Source organism: Megascapheus bottae, unplaced genomic scaffold (genome assembly GCF_031878675.1).
Source record: "Megascapheus bottae isolate mThoBot1 unplaced genomic scaffold, mThoBot2.hap1 HAP1_SCAFFOLD_47, whole genome shotgun sequence".
In the NCBI taxonomy this organism is placed as follows: Eukaryota; Metazoa; Chordata; class Mammalia; order Rodentia; family Geomyidae; genus Megascapheus; species Megascapheus bottae.
Window position 1 is genome coordinate 89,161 of NW_028327641.1, and position 12,314 is coordinate 101,474.

Below are 12,314 nucleotides of genomic sequence, written 5' to 3' on the forward strand. Positions count from 1 at the left end.
TAATAACCAACTCAAGCCAGCTCACTTGGCCTGTGGCTCAGGAGGAAGAAAGATGTTGCTGTGCTGTTGCCAAAGGTCATCAATCTCGAGTCTCAGACATGGAAGTTGTGGATGTCTTACTCGAAGATGTACATGCTAGATCATTGCCAAGCCACAAATCCAGTATAACAGGACTTTCTCTAAGAAGAAGGCCAGGAAAATCCAGGGCAATCAGATGAGGTATATTTCTAAGAAGAAATGTATTTGACCCCATCATCCTCCCCACAAACTGCAACTTTCTTTTTTTAAATTTTTTTTATTGTAATTAGTAAAAGGGTTACATGATATTTGCCAGATAGGAGGTGCATTAATTCACATACATTGATACCATTTCACATGTCTTGGTACCCATTTCACTCCAACCCCACACCCCCCCACCCGTCTTTGTTTTCCCCCCTTCCCTATCAAATTTCAAATATCCAAATACAAATAAATTCAATATATCAGATAACAAAGTGAGATACTATACCAATATGGGATAACCGAGGGACAGCAAAGGAGATGAGAGACAACATAGTACATTAAGGACAACAATCATTCATTATGTGGCTTTTGTTTCAATATCCTGGAGATCCTTTCAATTAGCTTCACATTATATGGCCTTATATATGGCCTTTTGCTCTATTGCAAATCTCTGCTAATAGAGCCAAAGGTTTCTACTGATTATGACGAATGAGGGAAACCACTGAGCCTAAGTTCCTTTGAGTCTGGCTTACTTCACTTAATATTATTTGTTCTAAGTCTTTCCATTTCCTAACAAATGGGGCGATGCCATTCTTTCTGACAGCAGCATAGAATTCCATTGTGTACAAATACCACAACTTGTTGATCCACTCATCAACTAAGGGACATCTAGGTTGGGTCCATATCTTTGCTATGGTGAATAGCGCTGCAATGAACATTATTGTGGTAGTGGGTTTAGTATGCCCTTGTTTCTGGATTGTTGGGTATATGCCAAGTAGTGGAATTGCTGGGTCATAGGGGAGTTCTATGTTTAGCATTTTGAGGCACTGTCACACTGCTTTCCATAGTGGTTGAACGAGTTTGCACTCCCACCAACAGTGTAGTAGTGATCCCTCCTGGCCACATCCCCTCCAGCATCTGTTGTCATTCGTTTTCCTGATCCTGGCCATCCTAACTGGAGTGAGGTGGAATCTTAGAGTTGTTTTGATTTGCATTTCTTTTATGACTAGAGATGAGGAGCATTTCTTCATGTGTCTATAGGCCATTTTTGTTTCTTCTTCAGAAAAGACTCTCTTTAAGTCTTTGGCCCATTTTTTAATGGGATGGGTGTTACTTTGGAGGTTAGTTTTGGAGTGATTCAATATTTTGAGTTGTTGATATATTTTAGATATGAGGCCTCTGTATGTTGTTTGGTTGTTGAAGATCTTCTCCCAATCTGATTTGCGTTTCTTTTATGACCAGAGTTGTCGAGCATTTCTTCATGTGTCTATAGGCCATTTTTGTTTCTTCTTCAGACTCTCTTTAAGTCTTTTTTAAGTTAATTCTTTTTGTTAAGTCAATATATAGTTGGCATACGGTTACATAAGTAATGAACACATTTCTTAAGAAAATTGTTATCCCCTCCCTCATTTTTCTCTGTTTTCCTACCCTCAGCCCCCTCTCCACCCAGATTGTTCAGTTCATTTCCGTTTAGTGTCTTACAAATATCACTATTCAATTGGTACACATTTTTACCTTTGGTTTTTTTTACCATTTTATTATACCCTTTCCCTTTCCCAAATCACCTAAACCTATGTACAAGACACAGGGTATCCGAATTCAACACAGTGACTACAGAGAATAAAACTAAAGGGAAAAAGAAGAAAAGAGGTAAAAAGCAAAGAAAATGAAAGAACATCATACAGTACCTTAGAAGCAACAACACTGAAAAAACAAAACATAAAACCTTGGGCTGAAAATGTAGCTTGCCTAGCATGTATGAAACCCTGGATTCCATTCCTCAGCACCACATAAACCAAAACTGGAAGAGCCACTCTGACTCAGCTGGTAGATTTCTAACGTTCAGCACACAGTGTCTACAAGTGACAAAAATATGTCACATTTAATTCAGGCTTCAAAATTTTGCTAGGAACCAGTTACGTGATTTGGAAGAAAGTCCAGTTTTCAAAAAATCAGTAGCCATGCCCTGGAGGGTTATAATTGTCATTCTACTAGCCAGGGAGAAGGTGATTCAAAGCCTTTGCAAGCAAAAAAACGAAAACAAAAAAAAAACTAAGATTCTTCTCTCCACTTATCCACCCAAAAACTAAGTGGAGTTGTGGCTAAAACTGGTACAGCATTAGCCTTCAGGAAAATGAACTAAGAGACCTTGCCCAGGTCCAAAGTTCAAGCTCCCCACCAAGAAAGAAAAAAAAGGAGTCCAGATACCTTAGTTTCAAAAGTATATCTGGATATCTTAGTAGATTTTTCTGATCTTTCCTCATTCATCTCATGGAACCACATAATCTTGATCCTGATCTGACTAAGAGCCTGCATTGTGCTTAATAAATTCATTCCACATATTCCAGTAGAATCTGGACAGCTAACAGCCACTTACCAATGCTTTATTCTACGTTTAGGCCAGTATGTCTTCATACCATCTACACAGTCAGCTATATCATCTTTCCAGAAGTAGCATTGAGTGTAGAACACTCAGAACTAAAATAATTGCATAAAGATGTAATAAAACTCCTTGATTCATTAAGAAAATTTCTGTACCACTTAGAGCAAGTACATTAGTGGTATTTATCTCTAGCCTCTTTTTTTAAAAAAATTTATTAACATTGAATTTTACATCATATTTCAAATGTCATGTTTAACCAACAAGTATTCAAGAAGGGAATCGCTATACAATCACTGGCACATAAATTTTAGAATATAGTAAAAATTAAGCTGAGTCTTTGTATGTCATAGATACAGATTAATCTATAATAAAACACATGTCTATAGAGTGTATAGTCTATCCTAGATTTTTATGTCTATGTAGTTATGTTTATATCTCCAAAATTATGTCCAGAACTTTGGGTATCAACTATTCAATCATCGCTCTACTACTGTTTGAAACTAATATCCATATATTAAGGATACCATGTACCTTTTGTTCCTTGGTCTTGACTTATCTCACTCAACTGGATTCACTCTAATTCCATCCACTACCCCAAAAATGCCATTATTATTTTTTTCTGTGCAGATCTTCTTTTTATGTATTTATTTTTATTGTAATTTATAGAAGGGTTACATTATATACACCAGATAGAAGGTGCATTACTTCTCGAACTTTAATACCCCATGTAATGATATGGTCCCCATTTCCCTTCCCCTACCCCCACTCATGTTCATTTCCCACCTTCCCTATCCAATTTCAAATAACCAATTAGGCACATATGAAATATATCAGAAAACAAGGTGAAATGTTGTAACAATATGATATAACCAAGGGATAGCAAAAGAGATAAGAGATCACATAGTTCATTAAGGACAGCAATCACTCATTATATGAGTTTTGTTTCTTTATATTGGAGGTCCTTACATGTAGTGTCATACTATTTGTCATGATGTCTCTAGATTTTGTTCTATTGTAAATCTCTGGTAGCAGAGCCCAAGGTTTCTACTGAATTTGACAAATGAGGGAGACTCTTGGGCCTATGTTCCTTTGAGTTTGGCTTACTTCACTTAATATGATTTTTTTCCTTTTCATCCACTTCCCCGAGAATGCCTTTATTTTATCTTGTCGGTTGGCTATGTATCATTCCATTGTGTGTGTGTGTGTGTGTGTGTGTGTGTGTGTGTGTGTGTCTGTGTATCACATTTTTTATAGTAGGGCATCTGGTTGTTTCCATCATCCAGCCTCATTTTCTACAGATATTTTTTATAGTCTCTTTTTTATTTTCAGGGTAATGTGTAGAGGGGTTACGAATACATTTACAGGTAGTGGACTGCATTACTTCTCACACATTTATTCCACTCCACATGTTTTTGTCCCCAGTTCCCTCTCCCCTCCCCTTCCCAATCATCTTGTTTCCCCCTTCCCTTTCCTATTTGACATAAACAAATAAAAATATATACAATATGCCAGGGAAAAATCAGATACAGTAACAATCTGACATTAACCAAAGGGCAAAATAAGAGATGAGAAATAACATAGTACATTAAGGACAAAAATCACACAAGATTAAGAGCAACGATGACACAAGATATAGCTCTTGTTTCCATATCCTAGAGATCCTTACATTTAGTCTCATCCTATATGACCTTATATACCTAGGTTTTTGAGTTATTGTAATCCTCTGCTAGGAGAGTCCTAGATGTGAACTAATTATTACAAATGAGGGAAACCATTGAGCTTATGTTTCTTTGGGTCTGGCTTGCTTCACTTAATATGAATTTTTCCAAGTCTTTCCATTTCCTTACAAATGGGGCGATGTCATTCCTTCTGATGGCAGCATAGCATTGCCTTGTGTATAAGTACCACATCTTCTTGATTCAGTCATCTACTGAGTGGCATCTGGGTTGGTTTCATATCTTTGCTATGGTAAATAGTGCTGCAATGAGCATCATTGTGCTAGTGGCTTTAGTATGCCCTTTTTTCTGGACAATTGGGTAGATGCCAAGTAGTGGATTTGCTGGATCATAGGGGAGCTCTATGTTCAGTCTTTTGAGGAACCACCACACTGCTTTCCCCAGTGGTTGAACGAGTTTACACTCACACCAATAGTGTAGGTGTGATCCCCCCTGGTCACTTCCCCACCAGTATCTCTTATTAGATTTTTTGATAATGGCCATTCTGACTGGAGTCAGGTGGAATCTCAAAGTTGTTTTGATTTTCATTTCCCTTATTGCTAGAGATATGGAGCATTTCTTCATGTGTCTAAAGCCCATTTTAATTTTTTCTTCAGACAATACTCTATTAAGTCTTTAGCTCCCTTTTAATAGGATGGTTGTTTCTTTGAAGATTTGTTTGGGAGAGATTCATTTTTTTCAGCTATAGATATATTTTAGATAACTACATATATTTTTGTAGAAAAAAGAATGGAAGCCATCATGCTGGCTCACAACTTAATTTCAGCTACTTAGGAGGCTCAGGGCTCAGGATCACAGGTCAAAGCCAACCAGGGCCCTACAGTGTGTGAGATCAAACTCTGTGAACATACAATGACTGTAAGAGGAATCTCACTGCCTGGGAATGTAGCCTAATGGTAGAGTGCTCACCTAGAATGCATGAAGACCTAGGTTCTATTCACCGGTACCGCATACTCAGAAAAAAGCTAGAAGTGGCGCTGTGTCTCAAGAGGCAGAGCACTCACCTTGGGCAAGCGAGTCCAATGAAAATGTCTAGGCCCTGAGTCCAAGCCCTAGGACTGGCAAAAAGAAAAAAAAAGAGCAATCTTACTTAAGTAACAAGGAATGTACCCTATATTTATACAGACTGCAAAATTCATTAAGAAATTAGAAAATATGTATAAAGTGCATAATTTCTTTTTTGTGTTGGCACTGGGTCTTCAACTGAGTGCTTCAGCTCTATCCCTGAGTTTTTCTGCTCAAGGCTAGCACTCTACCAATGCAGCCCCAAATCAACTATCTTCAATTGAGATATAAGCGATGAATATTTCAGGGTGCTACTTGAAAAACATTTTTATAAATTGAAACTTTCAACACTTTTATTTTACTATGAATGTTGAGATGGGAAGAGACAGAAAAAGTGAAATGTTTCCTGATCCCCATAGAGAAGAGACTCAGCAGAACCACTGTGGTCTGCAGGCTTCTTTGTGAGTTTTGTTTGCTTGTTTGATTTTGTCAATTGTGGGGCTTGAACTCTGGGCCTGGGCACTGTCCCTGAGCTCTTCAGCTCAAGGCTAGTGCTTTAATCTGTGAGCCACAGTGCCACTTCTGGTTTTTCTGGCTGTTAACTGGGTACTTTGGCTGGCTTTAAACTTTGATTCTCAGATCTTAGCCTCCTGAGTAGCTAAGATTATAGGTGTGAGGTACCATCACAAGGCTGCTGCTCTGTTACTATGCAGGTTCTGGATCAAGACCTTCAAGTTCTTACTTCAATTTTTTCTTCTCTTGCCTGATACTCTGCCATTTGAACGAAGCCCCAGTTCCTGGTCTTTGTTGGTTAATGAGAGATATTATGATTTTCTAATATTCAGAGCAATGATTATAAAACCCAGCATTTTACTTACTTGAATAAATTAAGAGACAGGACATAGTGAGATGGAAAACAAAATTTTTTTTCAAGTTGCTATCCTGTTCTAATGCATAAGTCTGGCTATTTTGCTTACACACAAATATGTATTTTACCAGTTTCTACTCTATTTTTGCTTAGCTTAAAACCACCACTGCCATTTCATAGATTTTGTTGTTGTTGTTTGCGGTGCTTGAACTCTGTGCCTGGGCTGTTCCTCAGATCTTCAGTTCAATGCCAGTGCTCTACTACTTTTGATTTGGCCAGTCCTGGGCTTGAACTCAGGGACTGAGCACTGTCCTTATATTTTCTCAAGGCTAGGGCTCTACCACTTCAGCCTCAGCACCACTTCCAGCATTTTTCTATGTATGTGGTATTGAGGAATTAACCCAGGTCTTCGTGCATGCTAGGCAAGCACTCTCCCACTAGGCCAAACTCCCAGCCCAAAATTATTCATCATTACTATTAGCTATCTTCTTTTTTTATTATTGATTCGTCATAGTGCTTGGACTTTGGGCCTGGACACTGTCCCTGAGCTCTTCAGCTCAAGGCTAGCGCTCTTCCTCTACAGCTCCATTTTTGGTTTCTGGTACTTAATTGGTGATGTAAGTCTCACAAACATATGTGTCCAGGCTGGCTTTGGCTTTTGAACCAAGATCCTCCAATCTCAGCCTCCATAGTAGCTAGAATTACACGCTTCAAGCAGCAGTGCCTGACTGTTTGATGTCTCTGTGGAGTGGAGAGAGTGGGATCCTGAATGCTACCCCTTAGCACTTTAATGCAAAGCTTAGGCCTGTGGCATTTTAAGCACAATTCAACGCTCTGTTTTTTGCTGGTTAATTAGAGGTAAAAATCTTATGGAATTTATTGCATGGCTGATTTTGAACTGGAATCCTCAGGTCTCAGCTTATCTTGAGTAGCTAGGATTACAGCGCTTTTACAAGCTGTATGCTCATACACATCGCTTCTGATCCAAACACTCATTGTTCAATTTAACTAACAAGATGTGAGGAAAGATGATTGACTGTAATTTACTAGATGGGCTATTAGTGAGTATATATTTCCACTTCCACTCTGAAGCCAGGGAAATGTTTCTGGAACATGTTTCAACTATCTCCTAAAGAGGAAATAATGTGTGAGTACGTTTGCTAGTATTTAAGATAGGAGATGGACTTTGGTGTTTGGAACCTGTTGGGCAGAGTGAATCAGCTGGGCTGTGATAACAGAGATGATGTTTCAGACAGGAATATTTCCATCCCAGACAGACTTAATCTAGATCCTTGGATTTCAGGCCTTGAGTAGATAGAATTACAAGTGTGAGCTGCCACCACCACCTGGTTCATTTTGGAAACCTTGATTGCTTCTCCTTTGTTCCTTTCCTTTTTCGGAAGATTGATCTAAGCTGGCTGATTGTGCATCACAATGAAGTGATTGGCCTCAGGATTCCAAATATTTGTTTCATCAGTACAGAATGAATGAAGTTGATCTAAACCCAATAGTATTTTCCTTCTGATAAATAGGGAACTTACCTATATCATTTTTCCTTGCCTTTGCTTTCCCAAAGCAAGCAACATGTTTCTTAAAAACTATACTTCATGAGAATATTATAATTAGAAGCTATCTTCTGCACACTTCAGAATAGCCCTTGCATTTATAAACTTATATTAGAATATTAGGTAGAAGAATGGTGACTGTTAGTTTCATAACTATTTCATATGTTTTACTCTTTAAGGCTCATTACCTCAAGAAGGGATTAAATACATTTAGATAATAGTAGAACATAGCTGCTGCTGATTTGATGTGTGTGCAGATGATACACAGATTTATTAGGATTACTCAACAGTTTTCTTCAAATTTTCAGTAGTTGACTGCTATGCTAACTGGAAGGTGATAGTAATGATGCTGAAATTCTATGAATCAGCTATGAAGCAGAATTTCAGGGGAGAGTATTTGCTAGGGACGTAATTTCTAAGACGCATATCAAGAATATTGAACTATAACACCAAATGATGGAGGACTCAGCGTCACATTTTGTTTGTTTTATGCAAGTCCTGGGACTTGAACCCAGGGCCTGGGAACTGTCCTTAAATGTTTTTTTTTGCTTCAGGCTAGTGTTCTACCCCTTGATCCACAGCTCCACTTCCAGATTTTTGGTAATGAACTGTAAATCAGAATATCATGCAATTTGTTTGGGCTGGATTCAAACCTGATTCTGTGTAGATAGGATTCCAAGTGTGAGCACACAGAGCCTGGCTAGTATCATTCATCATTCAAGTCATGGGACTGCAATTCTGCACCTGGGTCTTGTCACTGAGCTTTTCAGCTCAAGACTACTACCCTATCCCTTGAGCCATAGGGCCACTTCTGGGTTTCTGGTGGTTAATTGGAGATAAGAGTCACATGGACTTCAGTGCCCAGGCTGATTTTGAACTGCTATCCTTGGATCCCAGCCTCTTGAGTAGCTACATTTACAAGTGTGAGCCATAATACACGGCTAAATTATTTTTTAAGTTAATTTTTTTTTAAGTCAATATATAGTTGGCATACGGTTACATAAGTACTGAACACATTTCTTAAGAAAATTTTAATCCCTTCCCTCATTTTTCTCTGTTTTCCTAACCTCAGCCCCCTCTCCACCCAGATTGTTCAGTTCATTTCCGTTTAGTGTCTTCCAAGTATCACTGTTCAATTGGTTCACCCTTTTTACTTTTTTTTTTACCATTTTATTATACCCTCTCCATTCCCCAAATTACATAAACCTATGTACAAGACATAGGGTACCTGAATTCAACACAGTGACTACAGAGAATAACACTAAAGGGAAAAAGGAGAAAAGAGGTAAAAAGCAAAGAAAATGAAAGAACATCATACAGTACCTTAGAAGCAACAACACTGAAAAAACAAAACATAAAACCTTGGGCTGAAAATGTAGCTTGCCTAGCATGTATGAAACCCTGGATTCCATTCCTCAGCACCACATAAACAAAAACTGGAAGTGCCACTGTGACTCAGCTGGTAGATTTCTAACGTTCAGCAGAGAGTGCCTCCAAGTGACAAAAATCTGTCACATTTAAGTCAGGCTTCAAAACTTTGCTAGGAACCAGTTACGTGATTTGGAAGAAAGTCCAATTTTCAAAAAATTACTAGCCAGGCGCTGGAGGGTCATAATTGTCATTCTACTAGTCAGGGAGAAGGTGATTCAAAGCCTTTGCAAGCAAAAAAACGAAAACAAAAAAAAACTGTAAGATTCTTCTCGCCACTTATCCAAACAAAAATTAAGTGGAGTTGTGGCTAAAACTGGTACAGCATTAGCCTTGAGGAAAAAGAACTAAGAGACCTTGCCCAGGTCCAAAGTTCAAGCTCCCCACCAAGAAAGAAAAAAAAAAGGAGTCCAGATACCTTAGTTTCAAAAGTATATCTGGATATCTTAGTAGATTTTTCTGATCTTTCCTCATTCATCTCATGGAACCACATAATCTTGATCCTGATCTGACTAAGAGCCTGCATTGTGCTTAATAAATTCATTCCACATATTCCAGTAGAATCTGGACAGCTAACAGCCACTTACCAATGCTTTATTCTACGTTTAGGCCAGTATGTCTTCATACCATCTACACAGTCAGCTATATCATCTTTCCAGAAATAGCACTGAGTGTAGAACACTCAGAACTAAAATAATTGCATAAAGATGTAATAAAAGCCCTTGATTCATTAAGAAAATTTCTGTACCACTTAGAGCAAGTACATTAGTGGTATTTATCTCTAGCCTCTTTTTTTAAAAAAATTTATTAACATTGAATTTTACATCATATTTCAAATGTCATGTTTAACCAACAAGTATTCAAGAAGGGAATCGCTATACAATCACTGGCACATAAATTTTAGAATATAGTAAAAATTAAGCTGAGTCTTTGTATGTCATAGATACAGATTAATCTATAATAAAACACATGTCTATAGAGTGTATAGTCTATCCTAGATTTTTATGTCTGTGTAGTTATGTTTATATCTCCAAAATTATGTCCAGAACTTTGGGTATCAACTATTCAATCATCGCTCTACTACTGTTTGAAACTAATATCCATATATTAAGGATACCATGTACCTTTTGTTCCTTGGTCTTGACTTATCTCACTCAACAGGATTCACTCTAATTTCATCCACTACCCCAAAAATGCCATTATTATTTTTTTCTGGGCAGATCTTCTTTTTATGTATTTATTTTTATTGTAATTTATAGAAGGGTTACATTATATTCACCAGATAGAAGGTGCATTTCTTCTCAAACTTTGATACCCCATGTAATGATATGATCCCCATTTCCCTTCCCCTACCCCCACTCATGTTCATTTCCCCCTTTCCCTATTCAATTTCAAATAACCAATTAGGCACATATGAAATATATCAGAAAACAAGGTGTAATATTGTAACAATATGATATAACCAAGGGATAGCAAAAGAGATAAGAGATCACATAGTTCATTAAGGACAACAATCACTCATTATATGAGTTTCGTTTCTTTATCTTGGAGGTCCTTACATGTAGTGTCATACTATTTGTCACGATGTCTCTAGATTTTGTTCTATTGTAAATCTCTGGTAGCAGAGCCCAAGGTTTCTACTGAATTTGACAAATGAGGGAGACTCTTGGGCCTATGTTCCTTTGAGTTTGGCTTACTTCACTTAATATGATTTTTTTCCTTTTCATCCACTTCCCCGAGAATGCCATTATTTTATCTTGTCGGTTGGCTATGTATCATTCCATTGTGTGTGTGTGTGTGTGTGTGTGTGTGTGTGCACGCGTGTATCACATTTTTTGTAGTAGGGCATCTGGTTGTTTCCATCATCCAGCCTCATTTTCTACAGATATTTTTATAGTCTCTTTTTTATTTTCAGGGTAATGTATAGAGGGGTTACGATTACATTTACAGGTAGTGGACTGCATTACTTCTCACACATTTATTCCACTCCACATGTTTTTGTCCCCAGTTCCCTCTCCCCTCCCCTTCCCAATCATCTTGTTTCCCCCTTCCCTTTTCTATTTGACATAAACAAATAAACATATATACAATATGCCAAGGAAAAAATCAGATACAGTAACAATCTGACATTAACCAAAGGGCAAAATAAGAGATGAGAAATAACATAGTAGATTAAAGAAAAAATCACACAAGATTAAGAGCAACGATGACACAAGATATAGCTCTTGTTCCCATATCCTAGAGATCCTTTCATTTAGTCTCATCCTATATGACCTTATATACCTAGGTTTTTGAGTTATTGTAATCCTCTGCTAGGAGAGTCCTAGATGTGAACTAATTATTACAAATGAGGGAAACCATTGAGCTTATGTTTCTTTGGGTCTGGCTTGCTTCACTTAATATGAATTTTTCCAAGTCTTTCCATTTCCTTACAAATGGGGCGATGTCATTCCTTCTGATGGCAGCATAGCATTCCACTGGGTATAAGTACCACATCTTCTTGATTCAGTCATCTACTGAGTGGCATCTGGGTTGGTTTCATATCTTTTCTATGGTAAATAGTGCTGCAATGAGCATCATTGTGCTAGTGGCTTTAGTATGCCCTTTTTTCTGGACAATTGGGTAGATGCCAAGTAGTGGATTTGCTGGATCATAGGGGAGCTCTATGTTCAGTCTTTTGAGGAACCACCACACTGCTTTCCCTAGTGGTTGAACGAGTTTACACTCACACCAACAGTGTAGGTGTGATCCCCCCTGGTCACTTCCCCACCAGTATCTCTTATTAGATTTTTTGATAATGGCCATTCTGACCGGAGTCAGGTGAAATCTCAAAGTTGTTTTGATTTTCATTTCCCTTATTGCTAGAGATATGGAGCATTTCTTCATGTGTCTAAAGCCCATTTTAATTTTTTCTTCAGAGAATACTCTTTTAAGTCTTTAGCCCACCTTTCAATAGGTGGTTGTTTCTTTGAAGATTTGTTTGGGAGAGATTCATTTTTTTCAGCTATAGATATATTTTAGATAACTACATATATTTTTGTAGAAAAAAGAATGGAAGCCATCTTGCTGGCTCACAACTTAATTTCAGCTACTTAGGAGGCTCAGGG